At 39.4% G+C, this 25,987-nt stretch overlaps 1 protein-coding gene across 2 annotated transcripts in view; it reads right to left on the minus strand.

Annotated features, from left to right (window-relative positions):
- Cmc1 (C-X9-C motif containing 1) overlaps window positions 1–25,987 on the minus strand; it is an 87,802-nt gene that overhangs the window by 21,374 nt on the left and 40,441 nt on the right. The window lies entirely within an intron of this gene.

The following is a 25,987-nucleotide window of genomic DNA, read 5'->3' on the forward strand; positions in this document are numbered from 1 at the left end:
GCAGAGAAAGGATTGACAGGGCTAGCAGGCAGAGAGAATAAACAGGAGGACAAATCTAGGCTCAAAAAAAAGAAAGAGCAAGAGGAATGAGAAGAAGAGGAGGAGGAGAGAACAAGGGAGACACCCACCCGGAGCCAGAAGCCAGGCAGACATAGAGAAGCAACGAAAGTAAGATACACAGAACTAAGAAAGGTAATGAGCCCCGAGGCAAAAGGTACATAAACCGGTTAGGTTATAAGAGCTTTCAAAAGACCTATGCTAGGCCTGAGCATTCAAAACTAATAATAAGTCTCTGTATCATGATTTGGGAGCTGGGTTGTGGCCCAAAAGAAAAAGCCTGGTACACTCTACTGGCTTAGTTCATCACAGAACACTTGGATATTGCATTGTTTTAATGTCCATTTCCCCCCCAAAAGAATGGAAGTGTCCTAAGTTGGAACCTGATGGAAACAGCATTTCTGGGTTCTGATGACATAAGAGGTGCCCACAGTCGTGTTCTCCTTGCCCACATCTCCTCTGGAGTAACTGTAACTGGCCTCAAGTCTCAAGATGTTTTGTAAGGGTTCTATCATGTGTTTAGCAACATGACTTTAAAAAGGATCTTTCTTTCCTCCTGCATTAGCATATATTCATGTAAGAATAATGTTGCTTATACTGCCAACTATACAACTTTCATTTCATTTCTCTCGAAGAAACTACCTAGTATCATATAACAAACTACTGATAAAAGTCTTTATGTATAATAAAAAATGCATCAAAAATGTCTAGGAATAGGTTTTGTCCCCCACAACTCTTCCACCGGAGAGGACCATCCATCCCATCTTCTCCCTGGCCCCTCTGCTGCTGAGCCCTACCCCCAGTCCCAGCTGACTTCCACCACTGAGGCACAGACCACACCAGCCAGAAAGGGTGAGTGACCCACCTGCCAGGGGAACTGCACCCCTCCCTGGATTCCATCCCTGGTTACCCTTCCCCAAGCTCACACCAGTCGAGCTATTCCCTGGCCCTGCAGCTGGGCCCTCCCAACAACCCAAGAAGACCTCCACCAAGCAGGCCCAGGACTCACAAGCCAGAATGTGGGCGACTCCCCTGCCAGTGTAACTTTACCCCTCCCTCAATTCCAGCCCCCATGACCTTTCTCCAGGCCAATGCAATCCCAGCTTGTCCCTGGCCCTGCTGCTGGGCCCTGCCCCTAACCCCAGAAGACTTGACCACTGAGGCACAGACCACACCATCCACAACCGGTGACTGACCCTCCTGTTCTGTGGCCTGCCCCCTTCCATCTCATCACCAGCGCCATTGCTGGGCCCTGACCTTAACTCCAGAGAATCCAGCTGCTCTGGCACAACCCTCACCTGTTGTCAAGTGGTGCTGGCCAGCTACACTGCTATCCCTCCTCCCCCACCCCCGCCAGGTTCTGCTTCCCCAAGACTCAAACTGCAGACCAACCCATCCCACTTCATTATCCTCCCCAAGGTGAGCTCAGAGGCCCACGTACAGTCCACATCAGTCAAAAGAACAGCCCTAGCAGCTCTACCAGAGGCCAGGCTGGTCCTAGGTACCCTAAAAAATAACTCAGGCTTTACTGGAGGCCAGGCCAGATCTAGAGACTCAAGAACACTTCAGCTTTACAGGAGGCCAGATAGGATCAAGGGACCCAAGGCCCCCAAAACCCTAGTGGAGACACTCTACTGGGTGTCTTGAAGACTCACAAGTCACCAGAACCCTTGGCCATTTAGGCCAGAAGACCAGAGAGGAAACAGAAACCAAGGAACAAAACACCTATCCAACAAAGACAAACACAGGAATCAACACCTAGACCTGTAGTCACCCCAAATCCAGATGCCTAAGAACACAGTAACAGAAAGGGCAGTATGTCATCACCAGAACCCAGCTATCCGACCACAGCAAGACCTGAACATTCCAACTATCACACCACAGCAAGACCTGAACATTCCAACACAGCTGAAGCACAAGAAAACCACCTTAAAAATAATTTTATGAAGATGACAGGGGTCCTTAAAAAAGATATGAAAAAAATCCCTTAAAGAAATTGAGGAAAAGACAACCAAAAAATTGGAGGAAATCAATAAATCTCTTAAAGAATGTCAAGAAAACCAAGAAAAAACAGTGGACAGAAACAAAACTGTTCAAGACCTGAAAATGAAAATAGAAGCAATAAAGAAAACACAAAACTGAGGGAATTTTGGAAATGGAAAATCTGAATAAATGAACAGGAACTAAAGATCACCAACAGAATACAAGAGATGGAAGAGAGAACCTCAGGCATTGAAGATAGATGAAATAGATTCACTGGTCAAAGAAAAAGTTAAAGTTAAAGAATTCCTAAAACAAAATATTCAGGAAATCTAGGGCACCATGAAAAGACCAAACTTAAGAATAAGAGGGATAGAAAAAGAATCCCATCTCAAAGCCCCAGAAATATATTTAAGAAAATCATGGAAAAAAATTTTCCCAAACTAAAGAAGAACTTACCTATAAAGGTAAAAGAAGCTTACAGAACACCAAATAGACAAGAAAAAAGTCTCCTTGCCACATAATAATCAAAACACTGAACATATGGAATAAAGAAAAAATATTAAAAACTGTAAAGGAAAAAGCCCAAGTAACATATAAAGGCAGAACTATCATAATTACACTGACTTCTCAATGAAGATTTTAAAAGCCCAGAAGAGCCAGGACAAATGTCTTACAGACTCTAAGAGATCATGGATGCTGGCCCAGACTACTATACCCAGCAAAACTTTCAATCAACATAGGTGGAGAGAAACAAGGTATTTCATGACAAAGTCAAATTTAACCAATATCTACCCACAAATCAAGCCCTACAGAAGGTACTAAAAGAAAAACTCTAAAACCAAGGAAGTTAGCTATACCCACAAAAACATAGGCAATAGATAATCTCACACCAGCAAAACCCAAAGAAAGGAAACACACACACACAAAAAAAAAAAAAAAAAACACAACAACAACAGATAACAAGAATTAACAATCACCAATCAGTAATTTCTCTCAATATCAATGGACTCAATTCACCAATAAAAAGATACAGGCTGCCATGTGGAGGTGGTGCACACCTTTATTCCCAGCACTCGAGAGGCAAAGCCAAGTGGATCTCGGTGAGTTCCAGGCCAACTTGGTCTACAAAGCAAGATCCAGGACAGAGAAACCCTGTCTCAGAAAAAATAAAAAATAAAAAAATAAAGACACAGGCTAACAGAATGGATACAAAAACAGGATCCATCCTTCTGCTGCATATAAGAAACACACCTCAACATCAAAGACAGACATTATGTCAGAGTAAAGGGCTGGAAAAAGATTTTCCAATCAAACAGACCTAAGAAGCAAGCTGGTGTAGCTATCCTAATATCTAACAAAATAGACTTCAAACCAAAATTAATCAAAAGAGATGGAGGACATTTCATCATCATCAAATGACAAATTCACAAAGATGATGCCTCAATTCTAAACATCTATGCCCCAAATACAAGGGCACCCACGTTTGTAAAAGAAACATTACTAAAGCTTAAGTTACATATTGAACACCATACATTAATAGTGGGAGACCTCAACACCCCACTCTAACTGATGGACAAGTTGTCCAGACAGAAACTAAACAGAGAAGTAGCAGAACTAACAGATATTATGACTCAAGTGGATCTAACAGATAGCTACAGAACATTTCATCCAAAACAAAAAACAATATACCTGCTTCTCAGTACCTCATGGAATCTTCTCCAAAACTGATCATATACTGGGTCAAAAAGCAAGTCTTAACAGACAGATACAAAAAAAATTGAAATAAACCCCTGTGTCTTATCAGATCATCATGGATTAGAGTTGAAATTCAACAACAACACAAGCTACAGAAAGTCTGCAAACTCATGGAAACCAAACAACTCTCAACTGAATTACCCATGGGTCAAGAAAGAAATTTTAAAAAAATTAAAGACTTCATAGAATTAAATGAAAATGAATGCACAACATACCCAAACTTATGGGACACAAGAAAGCAGTGCTAAGAGGGAAATTCATAGCAATAAATGCCTTCCTAAAGAATTTGAAGAAATCTCATACTAATGATTTAACAGCACACCTGAAAGCTCTGGAAGAAAAAGAAGCAAACTCACCCAGTAGGTGACAGGAAATAATCAAACTGAGGGCTGAAATCAATAAAACAGAAACAGAGTATACAAAGAATCAATGAAACAAAGAGTTGGTTCTTTGAGAAAAATCAACAAAATACACAGACCTTTATCCAAACTAATTAAAAGGCAGAGAGAGAATATCTAAACTAACAAAATCAGAAACAAAAAGGGAAACATAGCAACAGACACCGGTGAAATCCAGACAATCCCTGGGTTATACTTCAAAAACCTGTACTCCACAAAATTGGAAAATCTAAAAGAAATAGACAAATTTCTTGAAAGATACCACATACCAAAATTAAACCAAGATCAGATAAACAATTTAAACAGACCAATGTTGTGGAATAATCTTTTTGTACACTGTGGATACGTGTCACTTGGATTGGTTTAATAAAAAGCTGAACAGCTAATAGCTAGGCAGCATTTTCAAGGCAGAGAGGATGCTGGGAAGAAGGGTAGAGTCCCAACCAGATGCAGAAGAAGCAGGACATATAGAAGATGTGGTAAAAGCCATGAGCCTCATGGCAGCACATAAATTAAGAAAAAATGGTTAAGTTACAAGAGCTAGTTAGAAACAAGCCTAAGCTATAGGCCAAGCTTTCATAATTAATAAGAAGTTTCCATGTCGTTATTTGGGAGCTGGCAGGTAGGACAGAAAAATCTGCCTACAGACCTATAACCCCTAAGGAAATAGAAACAGTCATTACAAGTTTCCCAACCAAGAAAAGCCCAGATGGTTTCGGTGCAGAATAATACCAGACTTTGAAAGAAAAGCTAATACCAGTACTCCTCAAATAATTCCACAAAATAAATAGAAACAGAAGGGACATTGCCAAATTCTTTTCACGAGGCCACAGTCACCTGATACTCAAACCACACAAAAACTCAACAAAGAAAAAGAATTCTAGACCAATTTCCCTCATGAACATTGATGCAAAATTCTCAATAAAATGCTGGCAAACTGAATCCAAGAACACATCAAAAAGATCATCCACCATGGGCTTCATCCCAGAGATGCAGGGATAGTTCAACATATGAAAATCTGTCAGTGAAATCAACCATATAAACAAACTGAAAGGAAAAAAAATGATCATCTCATTAGATGCTGAAAGCCTTTGACAAAATCAAACACCCCTTCATGATAAACGTCTTGTAGAGATGAGGGATACAAGGAACATAACCTAAATATAATAAAAGCAATATACAGCAAGCTGACAGCCAATATCAAACTAAATGGAGAGAAACTCCAAGCAATTCCACTAAAATCAGGAATAAGACAAGGCTGTCCACTCTCTTCACATCTATTCAATATAGTACTTGAAATTCTAGCTAGAGTAATAAGACAACAGAAGGAGATCAAGGGGATATACTTGGAAAAGAAGTCAAAGTATAGCTATTTGCAGATGACATGATAGTATACATAAACAAACCCAAAAAGTCTACCAGGGAACTCCTACAGCTGGTAAATGTAGCATGAATCCTAATTAGTCTTAATAAAAACCCAGAGCCAGATATCAGGGTAAATACTGAAAGAACAGAGAGACAATGGAACAAGCCACAGCCACCTCCTACCTCACCAACTCCTCAGCTGAAAGAGACTGAGCTCCAGAAAGACAAACATGGTATGTACTCAGTCATAAGTGAATATTAGCCGTAAAGGACCATGCTACAACCCACAGACCCAGAGAGGCTAGGTAACAAGGAGGGCCAAAAGGGGGACACATTGATCTCCCTGGAAGGAAAAACAGACGAGATCTCCGGGGTGGAATAGGAGCAAGAGGGACTGGATTGTGGGGTAGATGGAAGAGGAGAGTACTGAAAGAAATGACTGGAAGGGGGGTAATTGGGGGGTTAGTTAGAAACCTGATGCAAGGGAAACTCCCACAAATCTACAAGGATGACTCCAGCTAAGACTCCTAGAAATGGTGCATAAGTAGCCTAAACTGGCCATCTCCTGTGATCACACAGATGACTACCCCAATTGTCATCAGAGAGCCTTCATCTAATAACTGATGGAAAGAGATGCAGAGACCCACTGCCAAACATCAGTTCAAGCTCAGGGAACCTTGCTGAAGAGAGAGAGAAAGGATTGGAGGAGTCAAAGAGGTCAAGGACATCATAAGAAAACCCACAAAATCAATTTACCTTGCTCACAGGAACTCACAGAGTCTAAACCAACAACCAAGGATCCTGCATGGGACCAACCTAGGCCCTCTACATATTTATGACAGTTCTGTAACTTGGACTACTTGTGGGACTCCTAACAATGGGAGCAGGGACTGTCCCTAACTCTTTGGCTGGCTCTTGAGAACCTATTCCTCGTACTGGATTACCTTGCCCATCTTAATACAAGGGGAAGTGCTTAGTCTTATTCCAATATGCCATGTTTTGTTGATACTCATGGAAGGCCTTTTGTTCTTTCTGAACAGAGAGAAGGAGTAGATTGAGGCAGGAGGTGGGGAGCAGAGAGGAGATGGGAGGAGAGGATGGAAAGAGAGGAAGGAGAAGAAACTGTGGTCAAGATGTAAAATAAATAAATAAATAAATAAAGTCTAGGAAGAACCAGAAGCTTCAGTCTAAGATAGTGGACCAAATAATAATTCATGCTGTAATTATTTGTACAGTTTCCAGTTACTGTGATATGAACAAACTTTGAGTGTCCGATAAGCCATATACTGGAGGAATCTAAAAACATCAAACACGGCCGGGCGGTGGTGGCGCATGCCTTTAATCCCAGCACTCGGGAGGCAGAGCCAGGCAGATCTCTGTGAGTTCGAGGCCAGGCTGGGCTACCAAGTGAGCTCCAGGAAAGGCGCAAAGCTACGCAGAGAAACCCTGTCTCGAAAAACCAAAAAAAAAAAAAACCATCAAACACTTGCTGGGCAGTGGTGGCGTACACCTTTAATCCCAGCACTCAGGAGGCAGAGGCAGGTGGATCTCTGTGAGTTTGAGGCCATCCTGGTCTACAGAGTGAGTTCTAGGACAGCCAGGGCTACACAGAAAAACTGTCTCCAAAAAAAAAAAAACAAAAAACAAAAAAAAACAAAAAACAAAACAAACAAACAAAAAAAAAACTGTAGCTAGAGTTTTCCTGCCTTGCCCACAGTCAGGACAAATCTCTGTCACCCGCCAGTCCCACAGCCACTCAGACCCAACCAAGTCTGACCCAACATAGAGACTTATATTGCTTACAAACTGTATGGCCGTGGCAGGCTTCTTGCTAACTGTTCTTATAGTTTAAATTAATCCATTTCCATAAATCTATATCTTGCCACGTGGCTTGTGGCTTACTGGCATCCTCACATGCTGCTTGTCATAGAGGCGGCTGGCAATGACTCCCTCCGCCTTCCTGTTCTCTCCATTCTCCTCTCTGTTAGTCCCGCCTATACTTCCTGCCTGGCCACTGGCCAATCAGTGTTTTATTTATTGACCAATCAGAGCATTTGACATACAGACCATCCCACAGCAAAAAAGAAAAAAAAAAAAATCCGATACTTGATCTTGATCTTCTACATTCTTTTCTTCACTTAATGAGTTTCATGGAACATAGTATTTTACAAATTTAGCTATCCAGAACTAAGGTGCTTATTGAGATAAAAGTTTTTAAAGATACATTTTTTAAAAAATATTTTATTGGTGGCTGGAAAGATGGCTCAGCAGTTAGGAGTACTTGGTACTCTTGCAAAGAACCTGGCCTTAGGTCCCAGCACCCACATGGTAGAAGATCACAACCACCTATAACTCCATTGCAAAGGAATCCAATACCCTCTTCTGACCTCTGGAAGCACTAGGCAGACACATGGAACATATACATGTACACAAACAAAATATTCATATACACAAAAAATTTTTTAATTCAAGTCTGACTAGAACCACTACTTATATCTCCATTATTTAAAAAATATATATTTTACAATCACTTTTTAAGGTTTTTTTTAAGATTTATTTTAAAGTATGTGTATGTGTGTCTGTGGTTGAAGTATGTCCACATGAGTGCAGGTGCCCATGGAGGCCAGAAGAGGGCAGCAGATTCCTTGGAGCTGGAGTTAAAGGAGGTTGTGAGTCACTGCATGTGGGTGCTTTTTGTCCTTTTGACATTGTTGTTCACTATCACCTCTTCAATTTCATGTTGTGTATAGAATTTGTCCAAAAACAAAGTTAAAAATAAATAAATATATAGCACGAAACTTAGAGTTTTGTGGAAATTACAAACTTGGAGGGGATAGACTTGTCTGTTTGCTAGAATATAAATGTAATGAGATTAAAATGTAATTCCCAGAAGAAGCAGTCAGTGTGTGCTGCTGGCACACAGACCATAGGGGTCTATGGGAGAACACAAGCCAAAGATGTACTACTGGTATTAAATAGGGGCTTCAGATAACCCTTAATTCATTTCTCCAAAGAAGAAACTTACATGGCCTTTTTTTTTAATTCTTCTATTTTCCATGTAATTTCACTATTATTTTCCTACAAGCACTTCAAGTTATTGATAATAACAACAATGGCAATTACAACGTGGATTGCTCACTGTGTGCTAGGCACTGTATTAAATGCTTTATGTACATAAAACCTCTACGAAACAGGTACCATATTACCTTAAGTTGCCAGTTGGGGAAACTGAGCTTTAAATAGGTAACATCCTAATTTTAAGACCGTACAGTGTGGCACAAACTGAAGCAGAAACAGTCTTTTCAAATTCAAGAAAAGTGTCTGTAACGACTGGATCCCACTACTCGCTCCTTTCCATGAGAACAAGGGTTGGGAGGCTCACTACCCTATAGGGACATTCAGACCAATAGAACAGACTAGCAGGCCTCTGTTATCGAGACCAAGAGTGGAGAGGCAGTAACTCAGCATGCTCTGTCACTGTCACAGGGGCAGTGAGTCAGGGCTGCCTGCTGGGGTCTTACTGAATGGCAACTTAGTAGCCACCAAAAATAAAATAGCATCAGATACCTCAGCTCCTGAGTCTAACTAAGTTCTGCAGAATTCTTATATTTTTAAATATTTTAAGTGAGGACTTTACACATTAGAAAGTGGCTTCTCCAAACTGAATATAATGGGCTCATTTTTTTCATTATATTTATTGTTCCTGTGACCTGATGAGTTTACTTATAACTAACTCCTGATATGAGCACAGGGGAAGGATTATTTATAGGGACAGTGGAAGATCTTTTTGTTGTCTACTTGAAGAGACAAATGACAATAAATTCACGAATGCAGCGATAAAGCCTCTTTCCTTCATGAGCTTCTCACAACCACACAAAATGATCAAGTCTGCATTGTAGGCTTGAAGTGTGTTATGTGCACACTGCTGGAAACACTGACACATTTGTGTCTTTCCACAAGGTCAGAACCATTATTTTAAAGAATAATGACGAACTCACAAGCTACATTATCAGTATATTGACTGCATTTGCCAAGTTGTCCCAATTTCCCTTGATAGCTGGCTGAGGAGAGATTAATTTCAATCTTAATTACTAATATTAACTCTCAGATCACACACCACGTAGTAATTATGTCTCTCTCTCTCTCTCTCTCTCTCTCTCTCTCTCTCTCTCTCTCTCTCTCTCTCTCTCTCTCTCTCTCTCTCTCTCTGTATATATAGGGTTAAAAAAGGGTTAAAGAGGGAACAAAGTTCCAGGAGATGGAGGTGGACACAGACACAAGCACTCTAAACCACTGCAGGTACTCAGATTAACCTAATCAGTTCAAAGCTAGTTCAGGGCAAGCCCAGGAGTGAGTGAAGCTGCAGAGCTGAGGGAGACAGGAACTGGACACCTAACAGTTAGGTGCAGAGCCAGGTCTGGACACAGGAACAGACAATCACAGGGCAACTTAAGTAGGGGACCTAGTTGAGCTGACACACATAGGGATCTCAGGTGACAGATGGGCTCCCATCTCCATCTCAGTGTTCTGTGTGGAATACAAGTGAGGGTGTCACCTTTCCACAGTCTCGGGGCTCAGGAAGTCCTTGGCCTGGTATGTTTTTAGTATGTCTGTGTAACCACATGATCCCAATCTCCTTTGTTTCACTTACATGTGGGTTTTTTTTTTTTCCCCAGGATTAAGTTATTACCAATCTTTACATGCGGGGCTGGGACCTGCAGATACAATGACATGCACAGGCATCCTTTCTCCGTGTTTGCACTCAAAATAGAGCCAAATGCTGCTTTGTGAAATGGAGTCATCAGAGCAAGACACAGCCTGAAAGCCAATGTGCCACACAATTTGGAGTAACTTAGTGCACCAGGGCAGCCTCATCTCAACAAAGTGCTGCCAGAATTCGAAAGGAAGGTATGAGAAAGTCAGGTGACCAGCAAAGCAACTGACTATCCTGCCTTTTTTTTAAAAAAGGATCACAGGTAGGAGATTCTCAAATGGCAGCATCCATGAGCATCATTAATGATGAGAAAGGGAGAACTGAGCAAGTAGCCAGGCAAGAGAACCGAAAAGTCAATGAGTCTGTTTCTTCCATGTTCCTTGCATATCTCATTATTGGGCCTGCCACACAGTCTACTCACAAGTCAGCATGGTCAGTAGCCTGTAATGAGCTGGTGTGACAAATATTCACCTAGCTGCTTTTACCTAGTTCGGTGTCTGTAAAAACAGTGAGAGCCTCAAAGCTAACCACAGAACAGTCTCATTCACCTCACAGTAAGATAACTTTAATGTACCTTTCTTAAATAAGTTAATTTTTGACTAACCATAAAGAGAATATTACACAGGTATTCATTAAAGGAATAACATACTGATAGCCATAGCCTATCTTCTTGAATAAAGATGTGTCTTATACCACTTGCCAAAATGAAAGTACTACACCACAAGATAGCACCCAGCATTACAAACAGCACACTGACAGGTAAAGGTCTTTTCATTTTCTGTTTTGAGGAGTGTGTTACCATGGTCAACTTGCTGGGCTCAAGTACCTCCTGCCTTTGTCCCGCCCCAGGAATGGATTGCGGCACAGGTAGGCTGGCACTAGCAGTGCTCAGGACATGGAAGATGTTGGCAGTGCATTAGAATCCGCTGCAGATGTCACTGCTCAGAACAGAGCACAGGAGGCTGTGGAAGAATGTGGGGCCACAGCTCAGTGATCTCCCAGCAGGGACCCCGACAGTCTGGGAACAGGAGCTGAAGAAACTGTTCTCTAAGCACGGAACAAAGTGTTAATTTAAAAAAGAAGAAAAGTTGCTCTAAGCTGCGAGAGGAGGAAAGGGAACCAGGGGTAAGGAAGTGGCATGAGGAAACCAGGCACCTCTCCATTATCTCCTATAGCAACACCTGGCGGGAACCCCCCTGAGAGCAAGAACTCCCCATTCATCACCCTCCAGGGCTGTCTCCTTAAATACTAATTGTTCTCAACTATAAATTTAGAAATTCCTTTTTGTGAAATATATGTCTACGTGGTTTCATCAAGCGAAAAGCATTATTTCAGGGTAAAAAGACACTCTCAAAAGTCACCCTGTAGGCTTTCTTCTAATTTAACACAGTCACACCAACTGCCAATGAAAGAAATCTGACAATAATACGTGCTACTTTGGTGGTAAATAAATCCAAATTCTCAGTTTTGAAGGAAAAAAAATGGGAGAAGGGGCTAAAAGACACAGTGCCCTAAATTTAATTAGTCATTAATAAGTGTTCTATCCCTAGTTAACAAGGCAAATCGATCCTTTTAGTTCTGGATGCAGTTTATTTAAGGATTTTACAATGTTACTACTTAAGATCAGGTCCTATGGAGGTGTTATCTCACCATTTATATTTTCACAACACTTATGATATTGCTATCACACTCTTAAAATAAATGAAAAGCCCATGCCACATTTCAGACCAACAGAATGATACTGATTCTATTTTTATTTCAGGAAATAAACATTAAAATAATTCTCTACTGCTCACTTCTTTCAATGTTAAACAGTTAAAAAAAAACTATATAGGGTTTTTTTTCCTCCTTTTTTTGTTACAAGCATACTTCAGTATTTAATCACTTGGCTTTAAAATTCAGCTCTAGATAATATATTACAAAAATTGTGACAACAAAAGCATTTTGTGACAAAATTATTATGCTTTTAATTTTCTATTAAATTATGATTTATTAACATTCTGCACTTTAAAGATTAGTCTGTGTATAGAATGAATTTAGTGGTGCATTTAATGAGACAAGAAGATAGAAGGATGAACATGAAAAGATTATTCTATATTGTAGTGCATGAGCTGTTTGACAATTCTAGCGCAGTCCAACAGAAAGCTTCTCTCTAGATTGATCACGGCTCAGTTAACAGCACTGAATATCTAATACCTCCAACTCAATTAATTCTCACCTGATTAACATCAGACTGATATTCAAACTAAATCATCTCTCCAGTCAAGTAGAAATCAATATTTCTGATTTTACTTTTAAATTACAATAGAAAATAAAATGCATGCATCTTCAATATGCCAAGAGTAGCTTTCCTAGTCTACCATGGCATGGGTAACACAGTTGATTAAAGTATTATTCTAATTTGAGCACCACTATGTAGCAGGATCTGATTAATCTGAACCCAGAGATGGGGTAAGGTAATTAAATATATCTTATACAGGGCAAATAGAAAATTGACATAAAATAAACTTGACTTCTTTAAAACAAACCTCGCTGTTTATCAGCTCAAGTAGTTAAGAATATATTTTATTAGAGATTGATTACTCTCAGACAAAAAGGCATGTCAGGCATATTTCTAACAGGCCAAGAAACAGCGACTCTTCATCAGATCTATTCCTTCTACAACTATCCTCTCCAAAAGGCAGGCACATACCTGAAACCAAGCCAGTTATTTCTAAGTGGCCTTTCCAGAAAAAGGAAAACATAGTAACCCAACCTTGCTGAGTAGAGAAATCACTAAATCCCAAAATAAGAAAACCCTTATGCAAATGTGCAATGTTACTATAAAAGAGAATATGGAATTGACTTCACTCTTCTTCATTTCCTTTAATTTAACACAGAGACAAACTGTAAAGACAAATTATTTGCTGTGTTTATTGCCCAGAAACGACTGTTTTGCTTATTAGCAAACTCAAAAATTCAGAAAATTAGAAAAACTTAAAAGTTCTTAGAATGAAAATTACCAGTAAATGTAGTTTACTAGAGTTGAGAGTTTTGAGTAGTGTAAATCAAAATTGTGCTGTACATACAATGCAGATATATAATAGAACCACATGTTATAATGTAATGATGTTATATGCATTTTATATATAAAATCTTATTTATAATGTAAAAATGTACATTTTTAATTTTAAATTTCATAAACTTGCATTTGTAGACAAAAGAATTCAAAGAGCCACAAAACAACAAGCTTTACCTTTTTATTCTGCTAAATAGTCTATCAAACAACATGAATACAAAGGATTAAATAATTATTTAAAATACTGTTAGATTTCAGACTAATTATGTGCTACTCATGTGCAAGCATAGAGTATTATGCTAAGATCTAAAAAGTCAAAAGTCAGTGCCAAGGAGAGCCTTGAACACTTAGAAGACACTATAGAAAAACATTCCACATTTATTCTTTATATTCTTAAGAACTTTATTAAAAAAACTAAAAAGGAATCATAAGATATAATTCATCTCAGGTAGAAAAAGTAGCTGCCACAAAGTCTTCTTTGTTAAACTCCACTAAGAGTATTTTTAATTTTAAACTAGAATGTCAACAAGGTTGATTGAAATAAATAGAAATAAATTAATGCTAAATAATTACTAAGGAAGTTTTGTTTATGGAAATGAATAATTCAGTGTTTCACAAACTAAATTCAAGCAGCAGCTGCTTTGCTGACATTAAGCTAAAAAGAGCTTCCTTAAAATGTACAAGTTTGAACACCAAAGGATCATCATATTTTCCATGTCAAAGAGAGTATATTATTCCTAGGTCTTCTGGGTTTGGTGTAAAATATTCCACAGTTCCAATACTAACCAGCCAATCATGTAAGGAGTCTCAGCATCACCATTTTCATGGGAAGACTCTGTCACATTCTACTTAACTGAATATATGCATAGTTTCTGGCCTGTTACATCTTATAACAGCTGGGAAGAGAAAATAATTCAGGTTTCTAACAATCTGTTCCTGGCCTACTTGGTCCTGGGTTTTATTGTAATTCCAAAATGAGCCCTGACTGCCTTTCAGCCCAATGCAGTCTCAGTCTGTATCCTGTTCATCCAAAAAGAGCAAGGAAGGGAGCACCAAGTTAGCAGAGTGCAGAGACATGGTCCTGTTTGCTCTCATTATGTAACACCCGAGTCCTACCTATGAGCAGCCACTAGGTAGGAAATGTGGAATGTTTAAAAGGTTACAACTAGCACCCAAGATCAATCTGATGTCATAATAAAACACCAATAGTCACAAAAGGAAACTAGGTCCTATGTTTATGTAATTTTTGTTTTAAGTTTATCTGTTGTACATGGCAACTAAAGCTTGCAACTCTTTAGTGGATCAAAAAAATATGGTAGACAGAAAACAGTAGCCTCTTCTCTGGCTTTAACTAACACATCAAAAAGTGCATATTAACATGCCATTTTAACATATATGTTACATATATACAAATATGCATACCATTTGAATCATGTTGAACACAGGCATCTCCTCTACCATGTGTCATATCTTCATGATGAAAACATTCTTCTCTTTTCCTCCCCATTTGGTTTATGAGATATTCTGACAATATCACCCATGTTGGCCTGAACCTTGCTGTGGGGCCACGAGCCAACATGCCACTGGTCTAGTGCATGCTACTTCTAATGCTCTTCAAATTCTCCATGTTTAGCTCATTCTTCTGTTAGGTATGTACTGAGCGTGTCTCTCCCTCAATCTGTGTTTCAGCTGTGGACTGTATGTGTGAAACTAATCAGAACTCTATCCTTAGAAGCTTATCCTCAAAGGCAGACAAGAAGAGAAACATTGTGGACCGTTGCAGTGTCTCAAGAGGGGACAATGAGAGATGGGTTAAAGAGAAGAGCAACAGGATACCTTTTCAGTAGGACTGTCCAGGTAGTACCCTCCAAGGGAACTGCCAGAGGAAAAACCTAAAGCAGCAAGGAAACCAACAAGGTAATTTCACAGCCAGTAATACCAACATGTCTAATTCTGCACATGACAAGCCAAAACAAAAACAAAAACCATTTACAAAGAAAATGGGCAACGAGAAAGATAACAGTAGATGAGACTATTAAATTCCTAAGCATGGCACCGGCCATTCCAAAGGCAAAGCTGTCAATGCGAGTATGCCTCAGTCACTCATGTACAAGTCGGGGATGTGTTCAAGAGCTAAAGGCAAGGGAAAGATCAAGACACAAGACTTCCACTTTAAAATACCACATGGTTAGCTCTCAATCACATATACACAGGCAGCATTGGACGGAACAAGCAGGGGGTTTTTATTGATGTATTTAGGAGTGTACACACACACACACACACACAAAACACAAGCAACAAACAAAAAGAGGCTATGAATTTGAGAGAGTATAAATGGGGTAGATGGAAGGTGTTGGAGGGAGAAAAGAAAAGGAGAAATGATGTAATTATCTTATAATTTCAAAAAATAAAAAATTATAAAAATAAAAGGTTTGTAATAAAATATTGGGAAAATATTATTGGGAAATATTATTCACTAAGTATATTTCTGGAGTAGCATAATGTAGAAATTGCATCTTATTTTGCTTTATTTTTCTAAACAAAAAGCAACAGAAACTAAGCATCAATACAACTTGTCCAAGGTAACAAAAAAATTAAGCAGCAAGCCCAATCTCTAACAGGCTTTGTAGTGAGGAACCTAAGTCCTTGTTTACAGGCTGGAATGACTGATCTAGTAATTACATGCTGTTCTGAGAACCTCTATTTTACCCAAATGACTGAATATACATCTAAGTCCTAAAGAGAAGTCGAGAACTGGAAACACAACTCAACGACAGAATACTTGTCCAGCAAGCATGAGGTTGTAGATGATACTTCCCAGCACTGCACAGTAGAGGTGGGCAGTATGATAGATGCACGATGGGCAACAGAATGGACGGAAAATTCTGATCCAAAGACTTAGCGCTAAAGAGATTTATTACATTTCTAAAAGTAACTGAAATACTCTTAACAAATCTGCGGTTTCTGGTGTGGCTGATTGTGTTGGTATTGTGTTCCCCGAAATATTGTGCACCCTAATAAACTTATCTGGGGTCAGAGACAGAACAGCCACAATATTAAACATAGGGGATAGGCAGTGGTAGCACACACCTTTAATCCCAGCACTTGGGAGGCAGAGCTAGGCAGAAATCCATCTGTTCAAGGATACAGCCAAGCATGGTGACTCACGCCTTTAATCCCAGAAAGCGAACCTTTACTCCCAGAGAGTGATGATAGAAGGCAGAAAGATATATAAGGCGTGAGAACCAGGAACTAGAAGCATTTGGCTGGTTAAGCTTCAGGCTTTTGAGCAGCAGTTCAGCTGAGACCCATCTGGATGAGGACTCAGAGGCCTCCAGTCTGGGGAAACAAGACCAGCTGAGGATCCGGCGAGGTGAGGTAGCTGTGGCTTGTTCTGGTTCTCAGATCTTCAGTTCACCCAATACCTGGCTCAGGTTTGATTTTATTAATAAGAACTGTTAGGATTCCTGCTACAGCTGATTTATGCTGGCTTTAACTGGTGTATATCATTTCCATTAATCTCTTAACTTGCAATTAAGAATTTTCTTTGTGCTTGCAAAATAAAAGCAGATTAATTCCTAATTGCCAGTACTCAATATCTACATATAATTCCTTTTGTTACATTTTTAACTTGTTTTTGTTAAATAACTCCTTCAGAAAATATCATATCTCTTGAAGTACCACATACCCTGTGAAGTCATAACCACTTAGGACTTTTTAGCCAAGCACCACACTTACTTTCAGGAAACAGGTATCTGCATTTTGGCTATGTTTCCTTTTACACATTATTTTCAGTCTTCAATGTACTGGGTATAAAAATGAGCATGAGAAACATTCCCAACATATTCCCACTAGATTTAAATGATTCCAACTACAAATAGTACTAGGCTGAGAACTATCATTGTTTTTTAAAAAAAAATTCTACATTTGTCTAGAAGTGTTACCTTTCATTATGTACAAAATAAGAAATCTGGTTCACACTCTAAGTATTCAAACCATTTAAAAAACTAAATATTTTCTCTTATAGAGTGTATTAGAAGGAATGTTTTCTATACTTATATCTTAAGAATAAAAAAATACACATACAATAAAAAGTCTAATTCAACTTTTAGCCCAGTATAGCATAAGCCCAAGTGCTATGCATAAATAAATAAAATTCAGGTTTATAATGGAAATGTCAACTGATGGGCACCACTATACTTAGCCAGGAGCATCAGATGGGAACATTTCATAGACAGACTGCATAGAAAACAAATGTTATTGGAGCTATAAATAAGGGCCTCTGAAAGTAAAACGTAGGTATGATATAAACCCATCTGATAATTCCCTATAAGTCACTTTCCACAGACTTATAAAGCTATGGTTTCACAGGGTTTTAAAAAGGAAAAGTTTTCTATGCTGTTGTATGTGTAGTGGTTTCACTCTATATTCTTAACTACGATGCAATCTTCAAATTTTCTAGCAAATCCAGCTTATCAGGTTTTCAACCTTTAGGGTTTTGGTAGCTACATGGAGCTCCTGAATAACCAATGATAAAGCTTTTGGGTTAACTCCTTGTTCATAGAGCTATACACAGACAGTTTTCATACATAACCTGGTATCTAAAATTCTTGAGGTCTCAATAGGACACCCCACAGCCCCCTCACCACAGAGGCACTATGGCCACCACTCCATGCTCTTCCTTTTATTTGTAAACCCTACTAAAACATTCTCCAAATCCACCTAATAGCTGAAGTGATGGATAAAAATGTATTCGTCCTACACTGTGAACAGGAATTTATTCTACAAACAGAAAGAACAAGCTACCCTGAATTTTGACACATAGCACTCACTATTCTATAAGCAAATAAAGCAACTGTATAGAAATGCATACACAGCAAGGGAGGAAGAGCATCTCTCTTTTGAGTCTACAGCCACAAACACTCTCACGCTCCAATGCCACCCACCTCACTGTAGACAGCATTTGACTAGAGATTTGCCCCACCCACATATGACCCTAACATCCACTGTTTCAATGCACACACACTGGGTTGTGACAAAGAGGTTGTGACGTGACTACCAAGGTCAAATTTAATCCTACAACTAAATTCAAAGCTGTATTAAAAAGAAAATCAACATAGTTTTAGAAGGATTGAACGGCCTCTCAAGGTAAAGGAGTACTTTTATTTATTTATTTATTTATTTATTTATTTATTTTTGTTTACTTGCTTACTTGTTTATTTACTTACTTGGTTTTTAAAGACAGAGTTTCCCTGTGTAGCCCTGGCTATCCTGAAACTCACTCTGTAGACCAGGCTGGCCTCAAACTCAGCGATTCTCTTGTCTCTGCCTCCCAAGTGTTAAGATTAGAGGCATGTACCACCATCTCCCAACTAAAAAGGGGTACTTTTAAAAATCGTATTTTGGCCAGTTAGATGGCTCAACCGGTAAAGGTGCCTGTCACCCAGTCCAATGACTCAAGTATGGCACTTGGGACCCACTATGAGTTGTTCTCTGACCCCCATACAATCACCACCCTTCCCTCCCCTATATATAATAAATAAAAGCACTTTTAAAAGATATATTTTGAACCTAGAAGCTAAGACTCCAAGTCATACTTCTCTGAAGGCTGTCTACCTCCTCAGAGAGCTACACAACCACCCACGAACTTAACATGCCCGAGTTCACTGCTCTGGCTTCTCCTCACAGCTCCTCTTTTTAAAGCCCAAGTCAGGCTAACGTTCCTTGTGACACTTTACATCACACTGTCCTCTCCCCAAACAGGCCTTCTACTTGCAGCTTTGTCAAAGGAAAAGCATCTCTTCACTACCAGCTCTTCCATCCACCCTGAGCCCAAATATACAATGAACATGATTTCAATCTCATGGCTCTGAGCTAGGCAAAAGACAATGGACCTACATAAAATTAAAACATATAAAAGTGAAACTGCTGTGCTTCCCCTCCCACCAAGTTACTGTTTATATTAGAGTCCTGGAGGAGACCACTACATGCATAATTACATATAGATAAGACCAAGGAAAGGACCAACTTAAGACTTAAAATAATCCTGAAAGTAATCAAAAGCTGGTGGAAATATAAAGTGCAACTTCAAGCATAATGCAACTTCCTGCACGGAAGACTTTTAAAACCTAAAATTTTAGAAATTGAGTGTCAGGTGATAAGCCCAACAAGAGCCTATGTCTGAAGAAACCTAATACAACAGGAACAGAAACTTCAACATCACTGCCGAATCCCAGAAGGGTGCATGCACGGTCCATCTGAGTTTGCTTCTGGAAACTCATCCTTAGATGGATCTTACCAGTAAGCATAGAGTCCTAGAGAAGGTGGCCAGGGTTTGAAAGGCCAACAGACCACAATGGATAGTATGAGCTAAGCAGGTCTTACAATCCTCACAGGGTATGTATGGAAAAATACAGCATTTGGCCAAAAACGGAATGCAACTCACTTGTGGCTTTAAATGTAAGAGTTCAGGCTTGAGCCTACACATAGTGGTGAATGTCCCTGAGCAACATACCCAAGAAAGCTTAACTTGCAACGGGGTTTTTGATGAAACTGGAAGAGGAAGAAAATCTTCCAGATGGAGAAAGGTAGTCCGTGTGCTAACAGAACAGGTCAGGCGAAAGACGATGAAGATAATTCTGAGTAAAAACTGCAGGATACTACAGGCATAAACCTTTCCTCAATGTTCAATAAAACAAGCTGAGCTAAAGGGCAAAAACTGGCTGGCTGCCACTGTACTAAAAGAAGAGTCACATATCACAAATCTCATAGGTTCTGGGACGAGTCAGTGAGCACAGAATGCAGCCCCGACCCCACCTCCTTGGACGAGCTGCCTGCACAGATGCATTAACCTCCTCAGAAGGCCAGTGACAGCACTCCTCATCTCAACAGAATGCTGCAGGCAAGCATAGAGAAGTCTCCAAAAAGAGTAAAGGGAAACAAACAAAAGAAACCCATTCAATACAACAGCTTCTACGCACCTTCAGAAGACTTCAGCAGGGCTCAGCAAAACCACCCAGGGTATGTCATTTTTCAGGGATCCACACTTACTAGAGAGGATAAGCCAAATGTAACCTCATGAGGAGAGAAAAATCCTTCCTAAAAGCTATTAAACAAAACATCGGCATTGTCCTCTGCCCCTGATCCCTCTAGGCTTCTGAGTCCACAGAGCACCAGAGCCCTCACAAGAGCCACAGGGGAGGACAGACATCAGAAAAGGTGGCAGAATGCTAAGGAGCATTTGCTCACAGCACTTCAGAAGCAGCAGGACAACTCTGCAGAGATGCCTCAGGAAACGAAACAGCATCGCTCGGATGTCACACTATGTAAGGACGTATTAAAAGCAGAAATTCAGGAAAACTATACTTCAGGAATAGTTGTCAAAAGTGAGAGGAAAAGAGTAAAGGGACTGAAAGCCACAATAAATCCTGATCAGCGCTAACACATACAGCAGAAATGAAAAGGGGATAGCACAGACACAGGTAAAATTCAAACGGAAGGTTTTATAAAATGAGTCCAAGAATTTCAGTAAACAGGAAAGAGTTTGTAATCATGATTAATGGAAACAGAAAAAAACAACATGCGGTGGGCAACTGCAAAGGCAGGCAGTCTCTAGGCAGCTTCCCGGGGTCCCAGCTCCTGTGCAAATGCCTCCCGCAGGCAGAGGGGAGAGGGAGGTCCAACCTCACAGCAGCCTGTGGACCTGGGTATGTGCTCTCTCTTCTGCTACATGGAAAAAGACTTAATGACACGGGACTGAGGAAATAAATATTGCCAACAACCAAGGAGTGAGCAGATCCTTCCCAGTCCAGCAGGCTTCCGAAGACAGTGCAGACCTGAAGACTGTTGACTGGAGCAGCATTGGAGTCTGCAGGGAGTCCTAATCACAGATCTGTTAATGAATGGACGCTGCTGCAAGCCACCAGCTTCTCAGGGAACTAGAGGTGGAACAAAAATGTCTCAAGTGTGAGTGTGAAGCCTTGTCTCCACCTTCCAAAGATGATCACCACCTTTAAGGAAGAAAACTCTAAAGCAGAAGAAAAGACACTTCAAATTACAACTAATGTTAAGTATAATTAAAAACTAGAAGTTTTCAGCACAAAGAACTGGTACCTACAAAGCCAAGGGGCATGCATGTGACAAAAAGCACTGGTGCAAGCCACCCCACTCAAAGATACCGAAAGGATCCTCTTTATGTCTGAGTTTAGTGATGGCCTCAGACTTCCCCGAGCAGCATTCCAGGTCATAAAACATTGACGTGATGTGCACAAAGCTCCGAGGTGGAGAAAGCGTAACTGGATAATACTTATCCACAGTGACACAGAAACATATGGCAACAAGCACTTCTTCCCAAATTTAGGAAAGCAAGCACTCTCCAATCTTTTTTTAGAATAAAACTGTTCTTTTCATTTTGAGCTCAGTTCAAAATCTCAGAAAAGTGTTTTGGTTTTTTTTTTTTTTTTTTTTAGTTCAAAGAGGCTTTTAAGATATTGACAATGAAATTCAAGCAAGATGGATCAAAAAATAGTGAATTGAGGAAGGGGTAAGCAGAACATTTATGATTTCAAAAAATAATGTAAATATTGGCCAGACTACAGTTAAAACAGACATAACCACTCAAGCTTACTAAAGGCTTTCATAATATTTTTATGATTGAGGCAGGTAACATACCTTAAAGACAAAAGTGTTAACTTGCTATAGATTATATCTGTTTAAACAAAAAACAAAAAACAAAAAAAAAAAAAAAAAAACAGGGGGTGGGGGTCTTAAAGCCAACTCAAAGAATTAAACAATTAAAAAGAAAATAAGAGTGATAAAAATAAGCCTGCTCTGAAACACATTCTTAAACCTCCTCACTCAAGCAGTTCCTATCATGTGTGTCAGTTTCAAACTCTAAGAACTCTTCATTACTTAAGGTTGTTAGTGAGCACACTTAAAACCTGAAAACCATAAAACTGGAATAACACAACAAGAAGAAAATAGAAGCAAACAAACCTCCTTGTTTTGTGGTGCTGGGGACTGAACTCAGGCTTTGCATATGCTTAGCAATGTACCACTGAGCTTCACCCCGAGCCAAGAGAAACAAAAGTTACTTTAAAAGCTTCAACACTCACTCTAGCAAGCAGTAAGAAAGAGCCTTATAGATTTATCATGGAAAAATATTAATTGCAATTTTTTGAACACAAACCCACTTTTTCTGGCAGACAGTTAAAGTTTTATTTTTCCTCTTAGCCACAATTAAAATGTTTACATTCCTTGTTTCAACATTCTAACATATTCTCGGGATGTGGCGCCTGCAGTTCAAGATTTTTTAATACTAATTATAAAAATTAAAATTATTTTCAATCAGATCCTTGAAAAGACCTACAGCTTTCCAATTAAACTCTTACTATCTAATGTTCAACTTGCAGGGATGGAAGAGAAGGGCCAGGGAGTGCAGACAGCACAAACACTGAGGACAGTCTTAAAAGGACTGGCCTCTTTCTACCACAAGATGGGGATAGTGTAATAAATAGTCTATCGTTTATATACTGCAAAACTACAGACTATTTATTCAAATACTTGATATCACAGCTCATAATCAGAAACAATAAAAACCCACTATGCAACTTTGTAGCATCCTTCTAGGGAACAAAATTTTAAATACATACAAATTAACACACATAAAAATCTTCTCCAAATATGTCAGTAACTACACAAATTTTCATATCCAATATAGACACATGCTTAAATACTCAAACATTAACATATCTGTACACATAACCTCCACTTGCACCACTTACAAAGCCAAAGTTTAGTTAATATTTTCAATAATGTAAAAACAAACTGCTTCCCTTCCTACACTCTGCAACTGGAGACACTGCACTGTGGGTCAGCCGGACCTCCAGCAATCCGACCCTGAGTAACCAACCATTCAGACAGTGCTGACAGGCACCAGCAAACCGGAAGAAGTCAGCTCACACACTGAGACAACGATGCCCATGAAAGTTCCTGATGACACCAACCCCACCCTCACCCCCGCTCCTATTACAAACCCAATTCCCTCGTCTGTTATGGGGAATGGACAGTACTAAAAATATTCAACAATGGGTTGGTCACCAAATAATTCTTGAAAATTCATGACTTTAAAAACAAAGGCAATCAACTAAACTATTGCACAGCGTTAGGTGTGCTTTCACTTGTGATGCTGTAAACTAGTTTTTAGTGTTAAATAATCACACTCTATAGCTAATGACAGTGTTCCTCTGGGCAGACCTCTCTCCTCGGAGCTCAATAAACCTATTTTTAAAAGAGAAAAGAAAAAATAAAAAAGGCTGTGTTAAAACTGAACCCTAGAGGGCAATGAAGCTCCACTTTTTACTTCATAACATACTTCACTTTCAGTTTCTCACCAGCTTATAGATACCATGGCCTGTTTCTTTACATCCTGGACTTTGTGCTTTAGAACAAAAAAGAAATGGAAAGAAAAACAAATGGGTTATCTATCCACTAATGCAAATACCAAGGAAGATAGTCTTTAACAATGATAATGATGAGAGAGGGATATGGTACAGAAGCCTATTCCTGAACATCACAAATGAATATTTGAATAGTAACACTCAGTAGGAATCAGGTGGCAGATCGGAAAGATATATTTAACAAGTCTATTTAATATAAATGCTTTGCATAACTTTACATTCATTAAATAACATGTTAAAATTTAAAGGAAAAAAAGGTGAAGAATCCAATTCCAATAGCAATTAACTAACTCTACATGAGCTACCCAAATATAACTCAGTATAGAGTTCTTTCTCCAAAGTCAAAGAACTAAAAAGTTTGCTGGCTACTCACCAAGGAGGTAGCAATACTGACACTCAAAATACTGACAGGAGGAGGAAGCTGTTTATCATTATGAAAGCACAGTATGGCATGTTTTGTAACACTGAAATACTACCACCCAGAAAGACCACCAACTCACAAGTTGGCAATGGTATTTTACAGTCTACCTTTAAGCACACTCTTAAAAACTAGGCATATATATATATATATATGTTGTATGATATTTTGTTTGTATTCTGACAAATAAAGCTTGCCTGGAGATAAGAGGGCAGAGCTAGCCACTAGTTAACCACAGAGGTCAGGCAGTGGTGGAACACACCTTTAATTCCAGCACTTGGGAGAGGAAGCAGGAAGATCAGGAGTTCAAGGCCACTCTGGGCTACATGAGATTGAACCAGTGTAAAAGAGAAACAGAGCAGTGGTGGTTCATACCTTTAATTCCAACACGCAGGAAGCTCACGCCTTTAATCCCAGCACTAGGGAGGTAGAGGCAGGAATATAAGGCGGGTGGAGACAGGATCTCTGGCCTATTCAGTCTGAAGATTCCTGGAGGTCAGAAGTCTCTAGTGGCAGCTGCTCTGCCTCTTTCAGCTTTAACTCTTGATATCTGACTCCAGGTTTTTATTAAGACTAAATAAATTCGAGCTCCATGTATAAGCCAATACATATACCAATAGAGCAGCACAACAGAATGACATAGGAACTTACCTGCACAGGTCCTAAGAACTTGTGAGAAGGTCGTACTTTGTTGTCTTCTGTATTTCTTCTGTGCTGGGATTGAAGGCAGATCCTTACCCATCTAGGTAACTATCACTGAGCTATAGCCCTCACCCCAGTCTTCAAAGACAGGACCTCCCCAGATAAACTAGCCTTGAACTCAGTCTCCTTCTGCCTCAGCCTCACAAATCCTGCACCACAACTCCTGGGAAGCCATACACATTAAGGCCCAAATGAAAACTTTAAATCACCAACTCTTCATTTTATGATTGTGTTTCTAAAATAAGTACTAGAACAAATTATCACCTAAACCATGAACTGTTTTGAGCTGAGCTGGGCTGGGGTGGGGTGGGGTGGGGTGGGGTGAGATGATCACATATTGTTCTCTCCCTTCAGAGAAGCTCAGCAGTACCTCCTTATCTCCAAGGACAGAACCATCTTGTAAAAAAAAAAAAAAAAAACCTACACAATGTACAGGCTAGTTCAACACTCTTCCTCTATGTCACAATACATTCCTCCACCAGATTCATAAATTGTGTACTTATATCCATATATATCGTGCATACACAAAAAACTAAAATGATTAGAAATCAACCTCTGTTTATTTGATTTGTGCAGGTATACCCATGATGGCCATAACTTCTAGCAAATGAGTGATTACAGAATCAGCTTTTTCAGAACAAAAAGCAGTTGCCCACTGAAATCCTGAATAAGTATCAATGGTATGGCGTACATATTTCCATTTTCCAAATTCTGCAAAGTGAAACATCCATCTGCCAGATTTCATTCCTCTGAGTACACTTTAGGTTACATCTTGCTGGTAATGGACTTTGATTGTAAAAGGAACAAGTAGGACATTTCCTTACAATTTCCTTGGCTTGTTTCCAGGTTATGGAAAAATCCTTTTTTAAACCTTTACTATTAACATGATTTTTTTATGAAATTCTCAGGCCTCCAGCACATTTCCTATCAATAATTTATCAATCTCATGATTACCTTGTGCTAGAGGGCCTGGCAGACCTGTATGGGATCAGATGAGAGTTATATATAAAGGATGCTTCCTATTCCTGATTATATCTTGTAACTGAATAAATAGTGAAGTTAATTATGATGCATCAGGGA

Source organism: Peromyscus maniculatus, chromosome 7, assembly GCF_049852395.1.
Source record: "Peromyscus maniculatus bairdii isolate BWxNUB_F1_BW_parent chromosome 7, HU_Pman_BW_mat_3.1, whole genome shotgun sequence".
NCBI classification, from domain to species: Eukaryota; Metazoa; Chordata; class Mammalia; order Rodentia; family Cricetidae; genus Peromyscus; species Peromyscus maniculatus.